The sequence below is a fragment of the Bubalus bubalis genome, chromosome 11 (genome assembly GCF_019923935.1).
Source record: "Bubalus bubalis isolate 160015118507 breed Murrah chromosome 11, NDDB_SH_1, whole genome shotgun sequence".
In the NCBI taxonomy this organism is placed as follows: Eukaryota; Metazoa; Chordata; class Mammalia; order Artiodactyla; family Bovidae; genus Bubalus; species Bubalus bubalis.
In genome coordinates, this window is record NC_059167.1 from 77,806,733 (window position 1) to 77,821,644 (window position 14,912).

The 14,912-nt window shown below is 38.8% G+C and overlaps 1 long non-coding RNA gene across 1 annotated transcript; it reads left to right on the forward strand.

Annotated features, from left to right (window-relative positions):
• Window positions 1–470: 470 nt before the first annotated feature.
• On the forward strand, window positions 471–14,648 carry LOC123328126. The gene is made up of 2 exons (XR_006542937.2): window positions 471–551; window positions 13,865–14,648. It is a non-coding gene; the product is annotated as an uncharacterized LOC123328126 (long non-coding RNA).
• Window positions 14,649–14,912: the final 264 nt, after the last annotated feature.

The window sequence follows — 14,912 nt, forward strand, 5'->3', positions numbered from 1 at the left end:
AGATAATGCTTCTTGGCTAACACAGGACTTGTATTGTTACTTTGGCAATCAGTGTATACATGAGGAAGAGAGAGATGCAGACCACGCTAATCTTCTGAACATTTGGAATTGAGATACTTTATCACAGGCATAATACACCAAGAGCAATATAGAAAATGATGTTCAATTGATTGTAGGCCAGTTACTATTATCAGTTATTGGTAAAATGCAAGGTTGAGAAATTAATCTTCAAAATCTTTATAATTTCTATTTCTCTTGTAATCCTCTCCCCTGGCCTGCTACTTCCCTCTGACTGTACACAGACAGCCACATAGATTATTCCACTCAGGCTTTCCATCCCTGAAAATCCCTTATGCTCCAAAATTGTGTGTCCCTATTTCCTTCACAGAATAAATGAAAGCAATTGTTTAAACTTGAACTGCACTTCAGCGTTTGAAAAACTCCTTCATGGTTATTGTTTATTTGGTCTTCACAGCACCCCTGTAAGGAAGAGAGCACTATAGAAAAATTGGACTTGATGTCAAGTGATTTTCACAGAGTTCACACGTCGGGTAAGCCCCTGAACCAGGGCTGGAACACAGGCAATCTGCTGTTGAATCCAGTGTTTAGTCTCTTACTTCATGTGGATTCATTTATAAAGGAGCAATAACTTTTATCTTACCACCTCTAGGAGATGTGTACTTAAAAGTGTTGCTTGTTCATTTATATGTTGAATCTGAATAAAAAGAAACTCAACCAATCAACCAACCAACCAACCAAACAAAAACCCCCAAACCAAAAAAACAAAAAAATGATCTCAGAGAAACAGAGAATAGATTGGCAGTTGTCATAAGCGGTGAGTGGAGAGTGGGCAAAATGGGGTGAAGGGGGTTGAAAAGTATGAACTTCCAGCTGTAAAATAAATAATTTATGGGGATACAAAGCATAGCATGGTGACTGTAGTTGCCAAGAGAGTAGATCTTAAAAGTTCTCCTCACACACACAAAATATTGTACCTATGTATGGTGATGGATGTTATTGTGATGATCATTTTGAATCATACACAAACATTAAATCATTAATTGTATATCTGAAACTAATATAATGTTATGTGTTAATTATATCTCAATTTTAAGAGTTGCTTATTAAGTTAAATAGAATTTTTTCATAGGTATAGGGAAGAGATAATTTTTTATTATTCTTTGGCTTCACTGATTCTTTGGTATTCCTTGACTCTTTCCTACTTGCCATTCTATTCTCTCCATTTAAAAAGATCAAAGTGACATGGTCACTTCTGAAAAGTTACTGACCCTCTACTAAAATCACTAAATCAGCCGGCAATAATTTAAAAATTTTATTGAAGTGTAGTTGATTTACAATGTTGTGTTAATTTCTTCCATACAGTCATAGTTGAATTTTTAACATGACAGTGCATTTGCAATAACATATAAGAATATTAACAGTATACACTGATTAATGGGTTTCCCCTGTTGGGTCAGTGGTAGAAAATCCATCTGCAGTGCAGGAGGTATAAGAGACATGAGTTTAATTCCTGGGTTGGGAAGATCCCCTGGAGAAGAAAATGCAACCCACTCTAGTATTCTTGCCTGGGAAATCCCATGGACAGAGGAGCCTGGCAGGCTACAGCCCATGGGGTTGCAAAAGAGTTGGACACAACTTATAACTGCTAAACAGCAATAACAACACTGGTTAATGGCAACACAGGCAATTGCCAGGAATAGGATAATTATTAGTCCTTGTAATAAATCCTGAGGACAAGAGCTTAGGTGATTAAACTCAGGCAATAGAAACTTAACCAAATGACAAGTTGGTCTTTTCTAGAGAGCCAGAGGCTTTTATCTAGCTTACTCATAAACTGTTTTACTTGACCACCTATTATTTATATAGATTTATCAGGAAGAGTTTGCTGTAGCATAAAGTTTTTCTTGTCTAGCTAAGAGAAAATTGAGTTATGTGTTTATCCATGAAAACTCTAGCTAATGAATTGAAACTGACTTTTGGGATTCCAAAGCATAAGTTGTATTTTCATAAATGGTATTGACTCCGTAAGACAGAGACTCTATTGGGAAGATAAGCATTATTCAACTCAACAGGAGTGAGACAATTTTCGGTTCATCTTAAGGAAGGTAGATTTTTAAAAAAGTGGCGTTAAACAACCCCTGCAAAATAAGCTGGAAGGTCTTAGTTTTATAATACTCAGAACAAACTGAGTATTACCTCAAAGATAGACCCAATATTAGCTTCCATTTCTGATCAATTACTTTTGTGGTTAGGATTATAATGACTCCAGAAGAAGATTCTGTTGTCAAAATCGAATTTTTACAAGACCAAAACTTGAGACTAATTATGTGAGAAAAACCTAAGTACGAAGGATTTCTTGGGTAGTCCATGGTTAAGATTCTGTGCTGCCAATGGAGAGGGCCTGGGTTTGATCCCTGGTCAGGGAACTAGATCCCACATGCTGTAACTAAGACCCAATGCAACCAAATAAAATAAATAAACTATATTAAGGAAAAAAAAGACAAGTATGATAGCAGATATGTAGAAGGAAATTTACTTTCTGAAGTGTTTAAAGGAACAGCTATTATGTTTTTGTCAGTAAGATTAGCTGAGGGATTACAAATCTGGTAATCAGTTGAACCTATAATTGTGGTCTGAGAAAGACACATAGGAGAATTATGTTTTTTCCCTAAGTGGTAGAAGACCATCAACATTATGAAGATACGAGAGATCACGTTGATAAACCTGTTAGTCAAGAAATAGAAGGGATTAGAATACAATAATAAACAAGATTAGTGATAGAGCAAAGGAAAAGAAAAAGGGTGAAGAATCAGATAATTAATGTTATTGTTTTCTTTGGTGCCTTCCCTGGTGGCTCAGCTGGTAAAGAATCCGCCTGAAAAGTGGGAAACCTGGATTCGATCCCTGGGTGGGAAGATCCCCTGGAGGAGGGCATGGAAACCCACTCAAGTGTTCTTGCCTGGAAAATCCCATGGACAGAGGAGCCTGACGGGCTACTGTCCATGGGGTCACAAAGAATCGACATAACTGAGTTTTCTTTTTTTTTTTTTTTTTGATGTTTGATTTTGTTTTATTTATTTATTTTCTTTTTTTGTTACTTATAAAATAATATTTTTATTTATTATTTTTTTTACTTTACTATATTGTATTGGTTTTGTCATACATCAACATGAATCTGCCATGGGTCTACACGTGTTCCCTATCCTGAAACCCCCTCCCACCTCCCTCCCCATACCATCTCTCTGGGTCATCCCAGTGCACCAGCCCCGAGCATCCTGTATCATGCATTGAACCTGGACTGGTGATTTGTTTCACATATGATAATATACATGTTTCAATGCCATTCTCCCAAATCATCCCACCCTCGCCCTCTCCCACAGAGTCCAAAAGACTGCTCTATACGTCTGTGTCTCTTTTGCTGTCTCTCATAGAGGGTTATTGTTACCATCTTTCTAAATTCCATATATATGCATTGGTATACTGTATTGGTGTTTTTCTTTCTGACTTACTTCACTCTGTATAATAGGCTCCAGTTTCATCCACCTCATTAGAACTGATTCAAATGTATTCTTTCTAATGGCTGAGTAATACTCCATTGTATATGTACCACAGCTTTCTTATCCATTTGTCTGCTGATGGACATCTAGGTTGCTTCCATGTCCTGGCTATTATAAACAGCGATGAACATTGGGGTACATGTGTCTCTTTCAGTTCTGGTTTCCTTGGTGTATATGCCCAGCAGTGGGATTGCTGGGTCGTATGGCAGGTCTATTTCCAATTTTTTAAGAAATCTCCACACTGTTCTCCGTAGTGGCTGTACTAGTTTGCATTCCCACCAACAGTGTAAGAGGGTTCCCTTTTCTCCACACCCTCTCCAGCATTTATTGCTTGTAGACTTTTGGATCGCAGCCATTCTGACTGGCGTGAAATGGTACCTCATTGTGGTTTTGATTTGCATTTCTCTGATAATGAGTGGCAGAGAAGCCTGACAGGCTACTGTCCATGGAGTCACAAAGAATAGACACAACTGAGTTTTCTTTTGTAGACGTTTCTTTACTTCAGCAATTAGTACCTGTTCTCTTGCTTTGGGAAGAAGCCACTCATTTCTGCAGTCATTAGTTTCTGGAGAAATTGATAAAACTCCTCAATTTGAGGTCTCAACAGAATTAATTTCCAGAGTCATAAGAAACTGATATGTCTTTTCAGGAAGCAGGACTCCAAGGATAAACACCTTGAGATTTTATTGTTGTGTCAGTAAATAGTCTCTGACAAGGAGCTCTTCACTGAGACTCCAGGACAGTTTTCTCTGATGTTTTTTCCAGAAGGCTAACTAAATATACAGAGTTCAGACTAAGCAATGGGTGTTTTGTTAATGCAGTTGCTACTTGTTGATGATAAACCTGGAGGTATTCACTTGATGTTGTGTGATGTTTAGTCATATGAACCTGTAATAGTGTAAAGTCGTCGCACATGCACTATGTACAGAAGTAAGATTTTTCAAATCAATGGAGTTGCTCATTATTAACTTAAAAGAAGGCTACCAGAATAGGTTGTAAGGAGGTCCCAGAATAGATCTTATTGCTTGCAGAGGAACATGTTTTAGGTGGGGAAGGTTATCTTTGAAAAATCCTGGAAAATAAGGTACATGTGAGATTATTGTAGAATTGGAAGCTATCTTATAGTTCAAAAAAGTTAGAAATTTTAACCATGAAGCCACAGATAATTAGTTTGATATCAATCTTTTCCGTATTTCTATAATGGATACACTGGATGAAGATTTGTGATTATTAGCAAATTAAGTACTGACTGCTGGCCAAGGAGACAATAAAACAAAATGAAAAAGAGGATGTGTGTTTGGAGTCAGGATTGATTCTGGAACTGAGTTCAAAATATGTATTTGTTAGTTAGGCTTTTTTTTGTTTTTTTTTTTTTAAACAGCAGTCTAGAACAGTGGATCTCAAATTTTAGCATGCATTTGAATTAACTGGAGGACGTGTTAAAACACAGAGTTCTGATTCAGTACATCTAAGGTGGGGCCTGAGAATGTATATGTCTAGCAAGTTCCCAAGTAATTCTAGTGGAAAATATACGTGATCCTATACAATTCAATGGCACCCCACTCCAGTACTCTTGCCTGGAAAATCCCATGGATGGAGGAGCCTGGTGGGCTGCAGTCCATGAGGTCGCTGAGAGTTGGACACGACTGAGCAACTTCACTTTCACTTTTCACTTTCATGCATTGGAGAAGGAAATGCCAACCCACTCCAGTATTCTTGCCTGGAGAATCCCAGGGACGGTGGAGCCTGTTGGGCTGCCGTCTGTGGGGTCGCACAGAGTTGGACACGACTGAAGCGACTTAGCAGCAGCCGCAGCATACAATTTGTATGTCATAAATTAATCTTTCACAGTCCAAAAGGAGAATGTTTCCCCATCAGTTTACTTACAAATTCTGAAATTCTACTGGGGGAAACCAGAATGATGAAGGAGTTGGAAATTAGGCAACGTAAAAAGTGATTTCCTACAAAGGTTCACAGAGTTAATGGTAAAAAATATTTTGAAGTTTCTCCTATTAAGGAGAGATTAGACAAAGGGTTACAAGTTCAGATGCTTCATATGCATCAGTGGCCAGGCAGGTAATATAAATGAATCAAGAGTAGGGACTATGGTGAACCAGAGAGTGAATGTGTCTTCTAAAATGAATGGCCACTACTTAAAAAAACTAACCATTGCTACGTGGGCATGTAGGTCCAGTACCGCTAGATCAAAAGGAGGTGGAAATCTTGAGATGCTTGAAAAATAACCCAATTAAAAAACATTGTTAACTGAAAGAAAACATTTAAAATCCATTACATTAGACACGCAGTATACATCTATACTCTCAATCTGGCCCTTGGTACTATGGTTTGCTACCTTGGGTATTTATTCAGTATTAACTCCAGAAGGGAGACATAGGAGGGAGACTATAGCTAAATGTTAAAATAAAAACTAGCACCATGATAAGAGTCAAATGTGATCAAAATGTGGATCCAAGCCCTGACTCCACCATTTACTCTCAGTGTGACCTTGAGCATATTACTTAATGCTTTTCCACTTTAGTTTCCTCATGTGCAAACTGGGTGTAATAATAATGCCTATCATGGGCTTGTAGTTAAGATGAATAGTTAACGAATGTAAAATCTCAGCACATACTAAGCTTTCAAAGAAGGCTGAGCACCCAAGAATTGATGCCTTTAAATTGTGGTGCTGAAGAAGACTTTTGAGAGTCCCTTGGACTGCAAGGAGATCAAATCAGTCAATCCTAAAGGAAATCAACCCACAATATTTATTGGAAGGATTGATGATGAAACGCCAATACTCTGGGCAATTGATGTGAATTGATGCTGACTCTTTGGAAAAGACTCTCATGCTGGGAAGGATTGAAGGCAAAAGGAGAAGAGGGCATCAGAGGATGAGATGGTTAGATAGCATCATTGACTCAGTGAACATGAATCTGAGCAAACTTAGGTTGATAGTGAAGGACAGGGAAGCCTGGCGTGCTGCATGCACTCCATGGAGTCACAAAGAGTCAGACACAACTGAACAAAAAGAACATTAAACTCTCAACAAATGTTAGCTTTGAAAAGTTAGACATGGAAGATGCAGAATAAAGACTTATCTGCCTATTAACTTTCTCTCTGAAATCAACTGAGGACAACAAGGAAAATGAGAAAAAAAAGAAGGGGGAAGTGAAATTAAGAAAATAATTTCATGTGTAATAGTATAAAAATGTTTAGTAAAATATTTAACCAAGGAAGTACAAGACTTGTACACTGAAAACTACAAAACATTGCTGAGCAAAATTAAAAATTTCAATAAATGTAAAGACATCATGTGTTCATGGATTTGAGGACTTTTGTTAAGATGGCAATACTACTCAAAATAGTTGACAAACTCAATGCAATTCTATCTAGAAATTGAAAAGTAAATCCTAAAGTTCATGTGGAATTGTAAGGAACACAGAACAGCCAAAATAATCTTGAAAAAGAAAAATGAAGTTGGAAGACTCACATTATCAGATTTCAACTCTTCTTGCAAAGTCAGAGTAATCAAATCAGTGGGTTAATGGTGTAAGAATAAACATGTAGGTCAATGGGATAGAACTGAGAGTCCAGACATAAGCTCATACATCTATAGTCAACCAATTTTCAGCAAAGGTGCCAGGACCTTTCAGTGAGGGAAACAATAGTCTCTTTGACAAATGATTCTAGGATAACTAGATATCTATATACAAAAGACTGAAGTCAGACCCCCACCTCATATCATATACAAAAATTAACTCAAAATAAACCAAAAACCTAAATGGAAAAGTTAAAACTATGAAACTCTTAGAAGAAAACACAGGAGTAAATCTTCATGATCTTGGATTTAGCAATGGATTCTTAGAAATGACACCAAAAGCACACACACACACACACAAAAAAAGAAATAAAATAGATACATTGGATTTCTTTAAAATTAAAAAGTTTTTGTGTTTCAGAAGACACCATCAATAAAATAAAATGAAAGGCAACCTACAAAATGGGAGAAATATTTGCAAGTCATATATCTGACATGGGATTTGTATCTAGAGTATACAAAGAACTCTTAGAACTCAATAATGAAAGGAAAAATAATCTAATTAAAAATGGGCAAAGGATCCGAATAGATATTTCTATAGAAGAGATATACAAATGGCACATGAAATGATGCCCATCATGTTTAGTCATCAGGGAAAGATGTATCAAAACTATAAGATAACACTTCAAACCCACTGGGATGGCGATAATAAAACAGACAATAACTAGTATTGGTGCAATGTGGAGAAATTAGAATTCATCCATTATCTTGGACATGGTTGGTTCTAAGCAGTTTATGTTGTGTCTTCAGTTGTGTTTATTGTCATTGTCAGTGTCATGCCCCTGTCCTGTCTCACATCTAGAACTCTGATTCACCATCTGTGGACCTTATCCATGTTGCCCAAGATGGCTGCTAGAGCTCCAGCCATTACATCCATACTGATGCTGAATTTAAAAACCTTTGTTGTTTAATGTTATGATATGGACAATAGAATATGTTATATTTTGTGTTGCTTTTCTTCCAGTTTAGTTCACACGTGTTCAAATCTTAATGAATGTTTTTGAAAACTTAATATATAATTGGAATTTGCTTGATTGTATATGATAGTGAGATGATAAGATATAAACATCAGGTCAGATAAATGAAGAAGTGGAACTTCATATTATTTTATGGGACATAGGATGTTACTGCCTTTTCTACAGAAGAGGTGAAATCATTCATCTCATTCATTGTTATAGAAATGAGAATTTATTCTTTATTAGCTTCACAAATTTCAGACTAATTATATACAGGCTGACCTTCTCATTCATAGGTGTAGTTTGTCTAGCTCTCTGTCATTTATTCTCCTTCTCCTTCTTTCTCTTTCACGTATATACCACTATCAGCTCCACCACCGCCACACAGCCAATATTACTCTAAAAATCCATCAGATTAAATCTGGCTTTCGTTTTCTGTAAAGTGCTTAGGAGAAGGATGACGAAGAAAATGAGATGGATTAGAATCTTTCAAGTTTTAACAACATCCTATGATTTTAAATTGTAGCTTTTAGAAATTATAAAGATTTTAGAGATTATATTCTGACCTAAGTTGTCAAAAATTGGACTTCAAAAACAATGCAAGCATGCTTAGATGTATCTCTGCTTCCTTCCCCCCCAACACCGGTGGGAATAGGCTCTGTGACACAAAACTATGACCAGTTTCAAAAGCACATGTTCACTTTGTAGAGAAACTTGCTCTAGGTTTTGTAGCCTAAAATTCGACCTCTGAAAACCATTATATTATTGAATCTCAGGGACAAGAGTTTTGGGTGAAGTAGAAAAGGATAGCTTTATAGCTTTGCCAGGCAAAGGGGGCCACAATAGGCTAGTGCCCTCAAAACTGTGTCCCAACCTGGGGTTGCAGGAGACCTGTGAGGAGTCCTATAGTTGGGGGTGGGGTTGGGGGGAAAGGCGGAGTTTGCTGATCAGGATCAGGGTGTGTGCAGGGTCTGGATTCCTTCAGTCCAGAGATCATCTGGAAATGTGATGATGGGCAAACTGTGATTTTCTCTGGAATGAAGAGAGCTTCATCAAGTCTTCTATTTGCTGGGGGTTTTAGTTCTGCCTCCGGACACCGGCATCTCGTCCAAGGCCATGGGAATCATGAACTCCTTCGTCAAGGACATTTTCGAGCGCATCGCTGGCGAGGCATCATGCCTGGCACATTACAACAAGCGCTCGACTATCACATCCAGGGAGATCCACACCGCCGTGCGCTTGCTGCTACCTGGGGAGCTGGCCAAGCACGCCATGTCTGAGGGCACTAAGGCTGTCACCAAGTATACCAGCTCCAAGTAAACATAATATGCCTAGCTGCTGTTAACGGAGAAGGCAATGGCTCCCCACTCCAGTACTCTTGCCTGGAAAATCCCATGGATGGAGGGCCTGGTGGGCTGTAGTCCATGGGGTCGTGAAGAGTCGGACACGACTGAGCGACTTCACTTTCACTTAGTTCTGCAGGGAATTCCCAGGTGGTGCTAGTGGAAGAGCTCAAAGACACTGTTCTGTATATCCCTTGAGAGGAAACCAGGACCCTGTCCCCAAGGCTGTGCTATTGTTTCTTGACTGCTCCTCCCTTGTCTCTGCATCCCTTCCTTTCCCTGATTTGTTCAGTCGCTCAGCTGAGTCCAACTCTTTGCAACACCATGGACGACAGGCTTCCCTGTCCTTCACTATCTCTCGGAGTTTGCTCAAACTCATGTCCATTGAGTTGATGATGCCATCCAACCATCTCTTCCTCGGTTGACCCCTTCTTCCCCTGCCTTCAATCTTTCCCAGCATCAGGGTCTTTTCCAATGAGTCAGTTCTTTGCATCAGGTGGTCAAAGTACTGGAGCTTCAGCTTCAGCATCAGTCCTTCCAGTGAATATTCAGGGTTGATTTCCTTTAGGATGGACTTGAATATGAAGGAACTGGTTCAGTTTGGAATTTTTATCACCCATGGACAAAGTGAGCCCATGAACCTGAGGAGGGATCTTTTTCTCTCCCTTTTTAGTGTAAATAAAAAGCCTTGTGTCTCTGTGGAATCATCACTTCTAGTTGGTTTCCCATGATGAAAGGATCTGCCTCCCTCCAGAATAAGACAGATGAGAACCAGAATTAGGAGAAAATAATGTGATGGAGCTGCTCTCTGGGTGTTAGATGAGTTTGGTTGCTAGACATTCACTTTCTTGTTAATGTGGCAATTACTCTATTTATAGAGATATAATTGCACATAAAAATGTAAATAAAGTGAGGAGTGTTAACAAATAAGCAATAACAATTGTGCTGTATGCTTTTGATCCTCATCCAGGAGGTATCTAAACAACTAATACACTATTAATAGAGACCACCAATGTCCCGGGGTGGTCATCACTCTCAAAGACATCACTCTGAAAATTATATACACTATTGAATATATACATATAATATATATTTTAATTAGCATCTATAGTTTTAAAAACACTTATGTAGGGCTTATCTGCAGCAGCCATGGAAACAGAAGCAAATTAAGGTATATATTCTAGTCTATTCCCTAGAACTGCCAACCCCCTCCCATGTTCCTATCCTAAGACAGATTATCAAACTGATTTGAAAACAAACTCATTAGCAACTAAAAAAATTTCTTTCATTAGTTTTACCACCTGGACACTGACAAACATATACAGGATTTGTTGATACAAATATTAATTCCAATATAAGTCATGTACTTACAGATAAGAATGATAATGCTGCGTATATGGGAGAAAATGGCAGTGTGGAAGAGGCAAGAGCATAGAAGCTGATACCACAAAGAGCTGGTTTCAAATCGTGATTCTGCCTATTACTAACTGAGTGATCTTGGAAATTTGCAGAACTTTTCTAATCTTCATTTTTCCTGCTGGAAATTGAAAATAGTAATATATACTTCATAGGACTGATGTGAAAATCTTCTTGTTGTTTAGTTGCTAAGTGGTGTCTGACAGGCTCCTCTATCCATGGGATTTCTCAGGCAAGAATACTAGGGTGGGTTGCCATTTCCTATTCCAGATATGAAAATAAATGCATTAATAAAACTATATGTGTAGTTAGTATCAGTTCAGTTCAGTCACTCAGTCGTGTCTGACTCTTTGCGACCCCATGAATCGCAGCTAGCCAGGCCTCTGTGTCCATCACCAACTCCTGGTATTCACCCAGACTCATGTCCATCGAGTCGGTGATGCCATCCAGCCATCTCATCCTCTGTCGTCCCCTTCTCCTCCTGCCCCCAATCCCTCCCAGCATCACAGTCTTTTCCAATGAGTCAACTCTTCACACGAAGTGGCCAAAGTATTGGAGTTTCAGCCTCAGCATCAGTCCTTCCAATGAACACCCAGGACTGGTCTCCTTTAGGATGGACTGGTTGGATCTCCTTGCAGTCCAAGGGACTCTCAAGAGTCTTTTCCAGCACCACAGTTCAAAATCATCAATTCTTAGGTGCTCAGCTTTCTTCAGTAGTTAGTATACATAATTACAAATATATTCAAATTAAATTGATTAGGTTATTTAAATAGGTAACTTAGTTATAATTAAATATAGATCTTGTTTTTAGTAGATATTCAATAAATGAAGGGTTTATCAGAATTTACTGTGTGAAATGTTGATGAGTACATAGAAGATTGTAATGAGAAAGTTACACTAATTTATTCATCTGAATATCTTACTGGATTTAGTGAGAGTTCTTGAAATTAGGTTAGAAATAACAAAGTTGTGATGAGGACAGAGCTCCTGACTGTGACTGGTTTTGGAGTCTGGTATGGTCAAGAGATCTGAGTTCTAGCCTGCCATTCACTCCGTGTGTGATTTTGATGGATTGACTTTACCTTTTTGCTCTCAGTATCTCTGTTTATAAAACCAGAAAGTTGTATTAAATATACTCTAAGAAAATTAGAGATACCAAGGGAACATTTCATGCAAAGATGGGCTCGATAAAGGACAGAAATGGTATGGACCTAACAGAAGCAGAAGATATTAAGAAGAGATGGCAAGAATACACAGAAGAACTGTACAAAAAAGAGCTTCACGACCCAGATAATCACGATGATGTGATCACTGACCTAGAGCCAGACATCCTGGAATGTGAAGTCAGTGGAGGTGATGGAATTCCAGTTGAGCTATTTCAAAGCCTGGAAGATGATGCTGTGAAAGTGCTGCACTCAATATGCCAGCAAATTTGGAAAACTCAGCAGTGGCCACAGGACTGGAAAAGGTCAGTTTTCATTCTAATCCCAAAGAAAGGCAATGCCAAAGAATGCTCAAACTGCCACACAATTGCACTCATCTCACACACTAGTAAAGTGATGCTCAAAATTCTCCAAGCCAGGCTTCAGCAATATGTGAACTGTGAACTTCCAGATGTTCAAGCTGGTTTTAGAAAAGGCAGAGGAACCAGAGACCAAATTGCCAACATCCACTGGATCATGGAAAAAGGGAGAGAGTTCCAGAAAAACATCTATTTCTGCTTTATTGACTATGCCAAAGCCTTTGACTATGTGGATCACAATGAACTGTGGAAAAATTCTGAAAGAGATGGGAATACCAGACCACCTGACCTGTCTCTTGAGAAATTTGTATGCAGGTCAGGAAGCAACAGCTAGAACTGGACATGGAACAACAGACTGGTTCCAAATAGGAAAAGGAGTACGTCAAGGCTGGATATTGTCATCCTGCTTATTTAACTTATATGCAGAGTACATCATGAGAAATGCTGGGCTGGAAGAAGCACAAGCTGGAATCAAGATTGCTGGGAGAAATATCAATAACCTCAGATATGCAGATGACACCACCCTTATGGCAGAGAGTGAAGAGGAACTAAAAGACCTCTTGATGAAAGTGAAAGAGGAGAGTGAAAAAGTTGGCTTAAAGCTCAACATTCAGAAAACTAAGATCATGGCATCCAGTCCCATCACTTCATGGGAAATAGATGGGGAAACAGTGGAAACAGTGTCAGACTTTATTTTTTTGGGCTCCAAAATCACTGCAGATGGTGATTGCAGCCATGAAATTAAAAGACGCTTACTCCTTGGAAGAAAAGTTATGACCAACCTAGATAGCATATTAAAAAGCAGAGACATTACTTTGCCAACAAAGATCTGTCTAGTCAAGGCTATGGTTTTTCCAGTGGTCAAGAATGGATGTGAGAGTTGGACTGTGAAGAAAGCTGAGCACCGAAGAATTGATGCTTTTGAACTGTGGTGTTGGAGAAGACTCTTGAGAGTCCCTTGGACTGCAAGGAGATCCAACCAGTCCATTCCAAAGGAGATCAGCCCTGGGTATTCTTTGGAAGGAATGATGCTAAAGCTGAAACTCCAGTACTTTGGCCACCTCATGCGAAGAGTTGACTCATTGGAAAAGATTGATGCTGGGAGGGATTGGAGGCAGGAGCAGAAGGGGACGACAGAGGATGAGATGGCTGGATGGCATCACTGACTCGATGGAGGTAAGTTTGGGTGAATTCCGGGAGTTGATGATGGACAGGGAGGCCTGGCATGCTGTGATTCATGGGGTTGCAAAGAGTCGGACAAGACTGAGTGACTGAACTGAACTGAAGTTATTATCCAGCTCTAATATTGTATGTTTTTATGAAGACGAGATGCTGAATGCAGACTTAAATATGCTAAAATTTTCACATTCTATTTGGCTGCCTTTCAACTCATGAACATTCTTTTGTATGAAAGTCATAGGCTAATCCTTCCTTTATTTCTCTTCCTTCAGTGGTGTGCAGACCTGAAATTTTTCAAGCTCTATGGTGCTCCTTGATGATGATGCTTCAGGAAATGGAGAAAGTTTGAATCTCCTGCAGCTTCAGTTCCATCATCCATGCTTTGATACCAGAAATCCAAAGGACGTTGGGGAACAGAACTCCATTTTCTGGGGAATTCAATTTATGGACATATAGTATGTGGAATTTTTCTCATGAAAACTAGAATGTCCCCTAAGATACCTATTGTATCCTGGGTAAGGCAGAAAAGAGAGTGGAAAATAATTCTGTGCTGTAATAGATACTATGAAAAGAACTCAGAGAACAATGTGTGGAAAACCCTTTGCTTCAAATGTACAGCAAGGTGGCTGAAGTTAGCTAAGCTGGGTTTAGAGCTGAGAAATTTGACTGGGTTTTATCACCCAAAAGCAGTCTATGTTCAAAGAGTTTAGTAAGATCGTGTGTTAAACTGAAGTTTCTGAAAATTGGAGTCATTTTTGGAAAACATCCCAGAGGTAGAATAGGTCTTAAAGACACCTGGGCAAATCCAAGTAGATTTCAAAGTTGCTAAGGAGACTTGTGGGGATATATCTGTATCTTATATTTCTGGGGTTGTCTCCCAATTATTTGTGTGAGGGAGATGCTGAGTTTTTGTGGGATCTTCCATTCTCCCTTGGGACTGTACTACATCATTAACTACCTCCTCACTGACACCTTCAATTTTATTCCCACTGAGTCAATCCCCTCAGCCTGTAAACATGCTTAGATCTTTCCTATAATTAAACAATTTCTAACTGTGGTTCTGTTGCCTGACTGAGCTCTTATCCTATTTTTTCTTTACTTCATTAACAAATTATTTGCTTCCAGTACTAGCTATGCACTCACTCTTCTTGCAGTTGGGTTTCTATATCTGTTAATCTGTTTTGTCTGCTATAAAAAATAGACTAGATGACTTAAACATGAAACATTTATTTCTCACATTTTTAGAAGTCCAAGACTGAGATGCTGGTGGATTTATGTCTGGTGAGAGCCCACTACCTGGTTTTCAGATGATCATTTTCT